The sequence below is a fragment of the Amphiprion ocellaris genome, chromosome 18, assembly GCF_022539595.1.
Source record: "Amphiprion ocellaris isolate individual 3 ecotype Okinawa chromosome 18, ASM2253959v1, whole genome shotgun sequence".
Classification (NCBI taxonomy): Eukaryota; Metazoa; Chordata; class Actinopteri; family Pomacentridae; genus Amphiprion; species Amphiprion ocellaris.
Window position 1 is genome coordinate 10,447,805 of NC_072783.1, and position 12,121 is coordinate 10,459,925.

A 12,121-nucleotide genomic window follows, 5' to 3' on the forward strand; every position below is an offset into this window, starting at 1 on the left:
TTGTTTATTGAAGTAGTTTTTTTCACTTAGAGACAAAGTTTGATTGGACAGTGGGGATGTAGCATCACAAAAAGCATCATGGAGGCGTCTAAAGGTCCATGAAGAGAGTTACAATGTCATGGTGAGGCCATTTACTGCCACATTGAAAAGAATGTGTTCATTGCTGTAGTTTAGGTGAAGCCACAGTTCTCTTACTTTTCCACGCTGTAAATCCATACTGGTAACTCCACTCCTCTGTTACCTCAGTGGTAAAGACAAACTGACCCAGCTCTGTGTATTGCTGGGAATGCTTCACACCCCCACATTCAGGGGATAAAAATAAATAAACTGCATTAAACTAAATAAAATTGAATTGAATTCATTTCAAAATTCAATCCAGTTATGCTCGTTTAATCAAAAACATATCATAGTGGACAATTTTGGTGGCATCTGATTATTGAATATAACAAAACATCAAGGCAAAGATGAATTCACAACTTCACATCCATTTATATGTTGATCCTATTCAACTGTTGTGGCAGCTTGATTATGTTCAAACCATAAACCTCCAAAACAGCCAGGCATAAAAGAATATTATGCAATAATTGAAAGAAGCTTAACTGTGTTTGAAATTTAGGACAGATTTGAGCTGGTACTGAAAGTCATTACCACCAGACTTTTTAGCTTGCAGGGGTTATATAGCAGAAGTGCAAATACCACTGCTTCATTGTGTGCAGTATACGGCCACATAGTGGTGCAACTCACACCAAAAGTTGATCACTTTTTTTCTATGGCCCATGATGATTTAAAATATCTAACTAATTAACAAAAATGACTTCAACATTATTTTCCTAGGACAAGGCAACCAACATGAGGGATGGCAGACATTTGCAGCAGATGTTGGATTTTCCTAAGCTGCCACTAAGCACCACTGCATCCTTTTACAACAAAACATCCAATCCAATCATTAATGGATTGTAACAAGAGTGAATGTTCTGTATGGAACTCATTGAATACAGGATGCAGGTATAAGGCTGCTGCTGGCTGCTCCTGTCTCCTACCACACTCAGAATTTCAACTTTTTCTGAGGATTTGGAAGAATGCAGTCTTCCTAGTTGTGTTTTCAGTGAATTAGCCATTTTAATCATAGTTCTTGCCTCCCTTCACACAAATGTTCCACCATAGCAATTCTACCTGTCATTATTTTGAGGAAACATGAAAGTTGCATCTTTCTCTTAGCCAGAGTGTTTTCCCCTATAGCAGAAAGTGTGGTGCCTCTAAACTGTTATATCTACAGAATGTGTTGGATAAGCAAGATCAGTTACATTCCAACTAAACGCATAAACGATTAAATGGAAAAGTCAAGTGCGTTAATGCAGTGAAGATATCTCTGTCCAGCCTTGCAGGCTTATAGCGTCCTGAACCTTGTGTTATGGACCAAACATCACAGCCTTACAGTGCATGTTGTGAAGTATTGTCTCTGATGTTCCTAACCTATAACATGTTCACAGAAATACAATGTGACATCATTCCATCACCAAATCATTTGTTTAAAGACTGGAAACTCAGGGTGCAAGCTTATCTTAACGAGAATCTGCTGTGTAGAGGAACTCAAGAACAGAATCACTGAGGCTCTGGAGAATGTTAGACACGACATGCTGCATCAAGTGTAGCAGGAACTCCACTACCGACTTGATGTGTGTCGTGTCACAAGCGCCGCACACATTGAACATTTGTAATAACTTTGGAACATGATAAAATTACCATCCCACAGAATTTTTCATTGGAAATTTGTAGAATAAATTCACAATTCAGCATCCAGATGTGGCTGATCTGAATGCTGAACTGTTTAAAGTCACCATTACCACTGTTCATAGCAAAATCCATGAATTCAAAATCACATACAGATAATATGTAGTCTTTTCATATAAGACACATTACAAATTGCATCACTAAAGTCATCATTCAGTTCTGTGACTGTTTATCTATCTATCTAAATACCAACAGGTGACCAGACAGACAGTTACAGTCAGTGTTAGCAACAGTGCTTCAGACAATATTCAGATCTGTTCCCTTTTCTGACCTCACTTTGTAGGTTGGAGAAATAGAGTGAACTGTTGGCTATTCTGCTCATTGAATTCATACATCTTAGAAGAGATACTTCAAGGTAAACTCTTAAGCAGTTACTATAAATATACATGTACTCACTCCAGTTTGTGACATTGCTTTTGAAAGCCAAGTTTTTTTCCCAGTGGAGCACAAAGTCTGAATCCTTTCTGAAACGATTAGAATACTGAGTCATGTGATCGTTGCTTCAGTCTGGTTCTCCATCAGCATCACATCTTACTGAGCTTGTGGGAAGTTGATATAGACAAAGTAAAAAGATAACCTTTTTTCTCCCTCAAACGCAACAAGTTTACTGTTCGACTTCACCATTCAGCTGTATAATCATTAGTAAGAAGGCATTAAATTATCTGATAAATGTGGAGCTAAAGGCTGCACAGACAGTATGTTGATATTCCAGCTGATGTCTACAATACGCTGCATGTCACTGATGGCCCTGCTGCAGCATTCTTTCACTACTGAGTTGATTTCATGAGTCATGTAAGGCAACAGGCTGATAGCTGACAGACAAAAGTCATCAAACAGAAATAAACAAGCCAAGCAAGATGTCTAGTGTAGGTTCAGCTGCACATATATGCCAGTCATGATCTGTCTCTTAGTTTGATCTTCTGCTCTATTGAATGTGACTCATTGCTGGTGTCCAAAGTCAGGGAAAAAAACATACCAAGTCCACTGACTTAAATCTTCATGCCAAGCTTGGCTTTCTGTAGGAGAGACAGACAAAATAGGTGTTTAGTGTATTATACCATCCATCCATCATCTTACTAAAAGCACAACCACACTGGATGAATAAGAGTAGGGAACATTTATCAGTTCATTTGAGCATACATTCTCCTTGTTGTTTTGTGCTTATTTTTAATGAAAAATTGGATATAATGTCAGCCCTGTGTTAGAGACGGGGCAGAAATTTGCTGTGAATTATAACATTGGATCAGAGAAACAACTACTAAAGAAACAACTGTGCAGTAGGGTTACATTATGAAATTAGAGGGACCTTGGGATTTATTCAACTAAAAATGGATATAAACTGTTTTCCCCACTCCCCTCTGGCAGGCGCTAAAGAGCCACACACACCACTAAGACCAGCGCTTCTATGTCTTAATAAAACCCTGAAATAACATTTTAATCCTTTACTAAGTTTGCAAATAATATAATATTAGCACAACAGCTTCTTCTCCACTGCCATCACCCTAAAAACCAGCTGAGCCATTCCTCCCCAGCTGTACAATAGACAGTATTCCAATGGATATGTACAGTACTTTCTGCACTATGAACAGCATTCTCTGCTTTTTGCAAGGTATCATTTTGCACTACTGTGTTTATATATTCCTTTCTAGCTTGTAAATAGCTGTCTAGATTGTGTTTTATTTAATTTTACTACTATTTCTTTTTCCTCACTGTTCCTCTTTCTATAGTTTATTTTTTATTATTCTCTTTCCACATTCCTAGGGTGACACCAACAGCCGAAACCAAATTCCTTGTATGTTGTGTTCGTACTTGGCCATTAAAGCTGATTCTGATTCTGAAAAGCAGGAAAGTGAAATGAGTTGGAAAATCCTAAGAGCAGCAGTAAAACAGCTTGAGGACTTCTCTTTTAGGTGGTTGAGGGTGGCTGTGGCTCAGCTAGTAGAGCCATTAATAGCATCCAGATGGGCGCCTAGCACCTTGCATGGGGCCCATTTGGTTGGAGTTCACATGGCAGCTCAGCCAACAATAGTGGCAAATGATTGACTGTCTCTAAACAATGAATCATTTGTTATCTAATCTCTAGATATCTTAACATCTATGCAGTGATCTGTTATTATATTAGAAGAAAGGTGGACCTGGAGCTTTGTAACTGTGCTTGTTGCATATTCATGCATACTGAAGTAATAATGTTAGAAAGACAGATCAAACTTCTGCACAGGCATTCAATTATTTAATAAATGAAGCGCTATAGGTTGCTAGTATCCTCACCCATTTGTTGCATTGTCTCCAACATGTGGCTGACATTACAATTCACTTTGTATGAAAATTCAATACAAAATAATTGTGCAAATTTCCCTGCCCTTACCTGCTGTGCCTTTAAGAGACAGCGTCATTGCGTCACATTCGGCTCCCAATGACATGCGCACTGCTCCTCAGGTGTTCAGTACGCAGAGGGAGCCACAACAGTGAGACGCATCTCGTGGACTTTTGTGTGTTTGTGCTTATTTGTGTGTAAATGCCTATGTAAGTATTCCAAACGTTTGTAAATATTGTTATCTACATAGAGGGATTTCGCTGTGCCAAAGCGCATTTATGTTCTCTGCTAAGGTTAATTGATCTGCCTCGCTCTGTCCGCCATTAAACACGAGGGCCAAGTTATGAAACCTCTGTAGGTGGCCCTCTGGAGCGCCCTTGTGGACATTAAGCGCAATTGCAACCATGTTTATTCTTTATTAACGTATGCATATATAACTGTGTTAATATAATGATAGGCCGGTTATACGACTGTGTATTTGTTACTATCATTGCACACATATACATGTTTATTAGTGTGTAGCACATTTATTCATTATATTTTTCTGTTTGCTCTTTTATAGGAAACCTCATACATATTCATACATACAAACACTCACTCATCTTCTGCTCACTATCATACCTGGATGTATACTGCCTCATGTGGATGCAATAAAACAGTTCTTCATCAAATCTCTGGATCAGCTGCAGTCTTTCTGACCAAAGACTTAGGCCAGACTAGTGTAAAGCCAGTATACAGTTTCATAATATTCCACAAATGGTCCTTCGAGCCGGATTTACACGAGCTGCGCCATGGCCACATCCAGAGACTTCTATGATGAGCAACTACTTCTTAGTCCCCGTCCCAGGAGAGTGCGCCGCATTCCCGGACATCTGGAGGATTATGATCTGGGCTACCCTACAAATCTTCAGCTATCCACAGAAAGGCTGCTATTACCTCCCCCCACAAGGTATGTAGTGCCACAGAGTCCCGAGAGATGGTCAACTCCTGTACGTGGTCAGCCAGTGGAGAATACAGAGGACAGAATGCAACGTTTAGAGGCACGTTGGCAGGCCATAAGCCAACAGATGAGAGAATTGGAAACCGAGATGAGTAATGTCAGGCTGACATCATATCCACTGAGTGCCTATGCCCACCCATATTATCCATACAGCTATGCTGCACAGCAAACTCAGTATGCTAGCCTCCCACAGTTAGAGAGAATCAGCTCATCACCAGCTCCCAGCCATACTCAAGAAGTAAGATCTCCCACATGGCCTCAGGAACAATTGCCCATTCCATTTCAACAACCACTGCCTACTCAGGCCCAGAATACACCTCCTGGAGTCCCTGCACCACCTCTGCAGCTCGCACAGCCATTACCCCCTACAGCAGTAGCACCTGTTTCAGCACCAGGGACAGCTCCAGTCACCACTGCAGTGCTTACAGCACCACTCCCTGCTGCTGCCCAAGCTCCGCCTACACAGTTTGAGGAGTATTGGCCTCCGCCTCCTCCTCCTGTAGATGAAGCTACCGCTGCACTGCTACCGCCACTGTATGATCCTACCTTTCCAGGTGCATCTGCGCAGCCTGCAACTGCGCAGCCTGCAACTGCTCCTATTGAGTCAACCTTCAGTGCATCCAGGTACTCCCAGACCTATGCTGTACCTACCGATTCTCGGCCTGTGGCCAAGAGTGCACACCCTGCTGTATACACCTCCTATGCAGCGCCGCCACCTGCAACCCCTGTCAGCATAAATGCACCCAACATGATTGAGATGGCTATAGCATCATCTTTTGGCATCCCCAAACCAAAGCTATCCATCTTCAGCTCAGGGAAGGAGAGTGACTTCCTCATGCTTAAGAAAGGCTTAGATAGTGTGCTTGCCCCTCACAGCCATTTAACTGAAGACTATAAATATCAAGTTCTTCTAGACCACTTGCGATTCCCTGCAGCAGTCCAGATCGCTAAGAGGTACATAAACAGTGTCACTCCATACACCAGTGCCATGACTGCCCTCCAATTGAGATACGGCCAACCCCGACAGCTTGTTCAGGGGGAACTCAAAGCGATCCTGAATGCTCCTCCAGTGAAATCAGGCGATTATCAGGGCATTGAAGATTTTGCTGCTGCAGTTGGTACACTTGTGGGCATGCTTAGCACAATGGATGGCCCATCCTCATCAGAGCTGTGTTGTGGATCACACGTGGACACTTTGCTCACAAAGTTACCACCAAATTTCAGAGATTCCTTTGCTGAGTATTGTTTTAACAGAGGAATAATTCAAAGTGGCAGTGACAAGACCTACACTCTGCCTGACTTAGCGGAGTGGCTTGAGCGGAAAGTACAGACTCTTCAAGTTTCCCGCCGTGTTGGCATAAGTTCCACTGAATCCAGTAATGTGGACGACAGGGAGAAGAGATCAAACCGACAGCCAAAACCCAAGTCCACCGCAGTGCTACTTGGAAGTAATCAGAGTGCAGAGCTACCCGCTACAAACCCAGCTTCTACTACTCCTCTTCAAAACACGAAGCGGGAAAGATTTAAGCCCTACTGTCCATACTGCAATAACCAAGAACACTATCTAAATGCATGTGCAGAGTTTACAAAATTCACAAGCGAAGCCAAAGCAGCCTGGATTAAAGAGAAGAAGAAATGCTGGAGATGTGGCAGAGGACATTTACCGACTAACTGCACACTCAAGAAACCTTGCTCCACATGTGGGGAACAACACCTTCCTGTACTGCATGAAGTAGCCCTCACGGAAAACATACTGACTGTCAGTACCACCCAAAGTGTTGTATACTTTGATCAGGCAACTCACTCAGGCAAAGTAATGTTGAAAGTTGTCCCAGTCCGACTTCATAATGGGAGAAAATATATTGACACATTTGCCGTATTGGATGACGGCTCTGAACGTACAGTCATCCTGCCCGCAGCCGTTCGTCAGCTCGGCCTCACCGGACAGCAGGAAGTCTTATCACTGAGAACCATCAGACAGGAAATAGTGCAGTTAAAGGGAGCCACCGTGTCAGTCAAAGTGTCAACACAGACGAAGAAGGGACTGAAGTACAACATTCACAATGCTTTCACAGCTACTGAGTTGAACCTTGCTGAGCAGTCTTGTTCGGCAGAGCGCCTGCAGAGAAGTTATCATTATTTAAAGGACCTTCCTTTACCATCTTTTAGCAAAGTCAAGCCCATGGTTCTCATTGGGTCAGATCATCCGCACCTTATCACGCCCAAGCAGCCAGTGAGAAGCGGTCCCATTGGTGGTCCTGTAGCTGTGTGCACAGCCCTAGGATGGGCAGTGCAGGGACCAGCCAGCTTTCTACAACAGCCCCCACCTGATAGTAGCTGTCTCCACTTAGCAGCACTGTCCCCTGCAGAGGAGCTTCATCAACATGTGGAGAGACTTTGGCAAATAGACACACTGCCATTTCGCTCCTCCAAAGAAGTTACACGCTCTGGAGAAGACAAAGCCGCTCTAGAACAACTGGAGCAGAACAGTGTTTGGGTCACAGTTGATGGTGTGAGTCGCTATGCTGTCCCACTCCTGCGCAGAAAGAATCCTCCCATACTAAAGGCCTCACCTAATGCTATTATGCCACTCCTCAGAGCTACGGAGCGCCGTCTCTCACACGATCCTGATCAGCTTTCAGTCTACAACGAGGAAATTCACAAACTGGTGAAGTCTGGTTACACAGTGAAGATCAGTACAGAACAGGTCAACAGTACAGAGGAGTCGTGGTTCCTGCCGCATCACCTTGTCTTTCATAATGGCAAACCCCGAGTTGTATTCAACTGCTCTTTTGTGCATCAGCAAGCCTGCCTCAACAATAGCCTCCTTCCTGGTCCTACACTAGGCGCCTCACTGCTCGCTGTGCTCCTGAGATTCCGTGAATATACCGTAGCCATAAGCGGAGATATTCGCGGTATGTTCCATCAGGTGCGCCTCCTTCCCCAAGACCAGCCGCTTTTGCGTTTCCTGTGGAGAGACGGAGAGCGGGAGCGCATCTGGCGATGTTTTGAAAAGAACATTTTCCTATGATGGTTTATTAAAGTAGTTAATTGTTGGGGTCCTCGGGGACCCGAGTCAGTGTTTGCATGTTGAATATGTTGATAAAATGAGGGTTGAACAAACAGAAATGAGAGCTCAGAGTGAACTTACGATGCCAGAGGCATGTTTGGGTTTAACACTGTAGGAAGCCTTCTCCTTGGCCTGCCGGAAACACTCTTCTGCTGCTTTTAACCTGTACAACACACAATGGCAATGCAGTTAATGTGAACACTACAACCACAAAGTAAATATAAGAGTCAAGGTTGACGTCAGAGGGTAGTCCATCTGGCAGCTCTTTCTATTTAAGGAATTTCAAGTTTAGCTTATTTAAAGCAGAATGTTTTTGTAGCCGCCCCTTGGATTCATTCAGCAAGACGCAGAGAGTTTCAAACGGGTGTTAATTTATTCTTACTGTCAAGTGTTCTCCCACTTTCAATGACGCGTGAATATCATTGATGATTTTTGAGGGTTAGTGTGCAGTTTCCCCACTTGAAAAAGGATGTTTCATCTACCCAGGTTATGAGCTGGGCTCCACTCATGAGTCAGACAGTTGCTTTCTTTTCTTCCTCTTTTATTTTGCAATGGTTGCAAGGTCATGGAATACAACGATGGCAACTTAGCTGACAGGTTTAGTTGATAGGGTAAGTTGATAGGGTAAGTTGATAGGTTTAGGTGAAAAACCTTTAAAACACAAAAGAACAATGTTCACAATATTGCATTCGGCAGATAGTAACAGCCATTCCCCTCGTACAATTTTACCTCATTAGTAAATGCCACTCAATTTACCTGCATTTTAAAGAGTTGATTTTAATCACATTTGAACAAATTTTTCTCTTAACATTTCTATCAGACTTTCTTAATTATTTTTATACTTTTTCATTCATATTCTTAAAATTATTTAAAGTGCATAAAGTGACTTTTAAAGTGCATTCCGCTCCAGATCCAATAAATAAACAAATAAAGTGCATAATACAACCCACCATTACAAACAGAATGAATTAACTATTTTTTTAACCTTAGCTGGAAAACCTCTAATTAGCACCAATTAGCCTGCAGTCTTATTTTCAATTGAGCAATTACAAACACACAGCAATAAATGGCATACAGATATAAGAAAGTTATCAACCAGCCGCTCGTGGCTGACGCCGATCTCCGTGGCTAATGCTAATGCTAACACGTTTTGCAGCGGCTCACATCGGCAGGTTAAACAGTCTCCCAGATCTTTCATGGTTCTGCTCTTACCTGCTGCTACCTGGATTTCTGTAGATGAAGCAGTCCTGCATAGTTTGCCGCAGATCCTCACGCTCACAGCCACTTTGTTTGAGCGAAGTAATTCATTCTCCGTTCCTCCTCAGTGCTGAGTGTGTCCCTTTTTATGCTGCAGGTAGCAAACCTGCAGCCGCAGATTGGTTCCGCCCCAGCTGAGTGCAGCACCTGTGTGAACGCTTCTTCTTTCTCTGACGTTTCAGCTTCTCCCAGTTTGACTTGACACTTAAGCCGCGATTCCATAAGCATCTACTCGGCGCGGTACGGCTCACCACTATTGTATTTGACTCGGCTCGTCTCGGTTTAGTTGTTTTTCCATATAGCCTCATCGTGGGTGGAGTCGTCATAGCACCGAGAGCCGAAAGTCCCTTAACGTCATTTGTGTGCGACGCAAACGCAACATAACGGAGACGATGGTACACCTGGTGCTCGGTCTGTGGCTTTCTGTCAGATTCAAAGTAAAAGAAGAGTCGGAGAAAGCTGAGAGCGGCGAGTCGAAACACTCAGGAGAGTTTGGGAGGCGATGCAGCAGTATCAAGCCCAAGACATGAGGATATGAACTAGACGACATATGAGGGTAAGCTAATGCTAGTTCGCTAGCTATCGTGTATCAGTCCTGTGAACGACCCAGTAATGGCTGCAGTTTATCACTATTAGGTATTAAAATATGTATGCTGTGTATGTGTTTCAGATGCTCTCTGATGAGACTTCATGGGATTTACCTGAAGCAGCAGCACATGAGCCTGCAGTGGCACAAGGTGTAGAGGAGGAGGGCAGAGATGTACAGGATGCACTGATGCACTACGTGTCATGCAAAAATTAATCTTCTCGTTATACTTCTGTTTTTCTGTCCCCGGACCACTATTGTTTTCTTGTCTGCAATTCTGACAATAAACTTTTGTACCTTTTGCAGATGTGTCTATGCTATTGTTTTATTTGTGAAGGTTAGCAAGATTACATGACAAACACCAAAACACTAAAACAGCTGTTTTAAGAATATTCCAGTTTGATAAATCAGTATTGCTTTGGTGTAATCCAGTCAACGGAATTATGAACCATAAAGGAGTTTGTGTTAAAACATGTTAAATCCCATTAAACATAAATGCATTATTATGGAATACAGAATTGTTTGGTTCAGACTGTTGACTCTTTTCCTACCAGTGTCTTAACAGACAAAATGAAAAGTTATGATGCAGTCACATAAGTCACAAAATAGTTTATTAGTCAGCAGCAAAATCAAAACTATTTACAATGTGCAAAGTACAAACTGTGGTGGGCCTGTCCTACAGTGGAAGGCTAAAAGTAAAACTATATACAACTAAATCTCAGACTCGCTCTCAGTCGCCGGCTGCCCACTGCCTGCACCAGCTGCCCCAGCACACCCAGGAATGACTGGTTGAAGGCAGCATTCTGGGCCATCTCCTCCCGCTGCAAGGCCGCTTCATTCTCTCTTGCCTCGCTTGAGGAGCAACTGGATGTTCTCATCATGCTGGGTGCCGGTTCCGCTCCTCCTCAGCCTGCATGTCCACAAGTACGCTTGGAAGGTCCAATTTTCTGTTGCTCCTTTTCCTCTTGCCTAGACCAAAGACAGAAAAGTGATCAGAATCAGCTTTAATGGCCAAGAAAGTACACAACATACACGGAATTTGGTTTCGGCTGTTGGCGTCACACTAGGAATATGGAAGAGAATAATAAAAAATAAAGAAACTATAGAAAGAGGAACAGGGAGGAAAAAGAAATAGTAGCAAAATTAAATAAAACAATATATACAGAAATTTACAGCTAGACTGGAATAAACACATTAGCAAAACGATAATTGCTATAAACACAGTAGTGCAAAAGCAGAGAATGCTGTTCATGGTGAAAAAAATGCTGTACATGTCCATTGGAATACTGAGTATTGTACAGGTGTGTAGGAATGGCTCAGCTGTTGTGAAATCCTAGGGCCAGTAACCTCCTAAATTGATTAAATTATTTAATTAACTATCAGAGAATTACTGGACCAGCTCTCCATCCAACGGGTCCGGTTCCCGCGGCCCATATGGTACAACCCAGATGGGATCTGAGGAACGTTTTTAAGCTGGTAAGCGAGAAAATTCGCCGAGCTTCTAACTGCCTCCATCCAGACGCCTATCCTGCTTCCACTGATAACTAACTCAACTGAGTAGCCACTTTCGAATGGTCAAATTAATTACCAGTCACGCCTGTTAACGGCAGCTTTTCTCTCAACGGATTCTGTGCTTGGTAAGTTGCTAGGTTTAAATTTAGAGGTTAAGGAATGGTTAACCCCAAGGATAAGTTTAAAAAAGGCCACCCTCGGCCCCAACGACTAGGTAACCTGACAGAACCTGGTTAGATGTAATGCACACAATAACCTGACTTTTTACAAACTGAGAAGATATATAGGGTTAATTCATCATCGTGATAAAAATAAATAGAATTTCCAATCTGTTAACTTTAATTGCAGGATAAATGTTTTATTATAATTTCAGCAAGGGCGTAGCATAAGCTCCTAAATCACAACACTCAATCAAACATTAATATTCTTCCAATTGCTTAACTTGACTCATAAGTGGAACTATGCTTTTATATAAGAGAAGTAATAATCACCCAGACTATGTAATTTGGAGGGAGAGAGCAGACGGGGTGCACAACCGGCTGCTCACCTGAAGACTGACGCCCCGCTGGGGCTCTGCTCCAGGGAGGAGGT

General features: G+C 42.6%; 1 long non-coding RNA gene across 1 annotated transcript; it reads right to left on the reverse strand.

Moving 5' to 3' along the window:
• Positions 1-2,030: 2,030 nt before the first annotated feature.
• Positions 2,031-9,522, reverse strand: LOC111564994 (uncharacterized). Its single transcript, XR_002745835.3, has 3 exons — positions 9,388-9,522; positions 8,257-8,338; positions 2,031-2,807 (listed from the first exon to the last, which is right to left on the reverse strand). It is a non-coding gene; the product is annotated as an uncharacterized LOC111564994 (long non-coding RNA).
• Between the last annotated feature and the right edge of the window lie 2,599 nt (positions 9,523-12,121).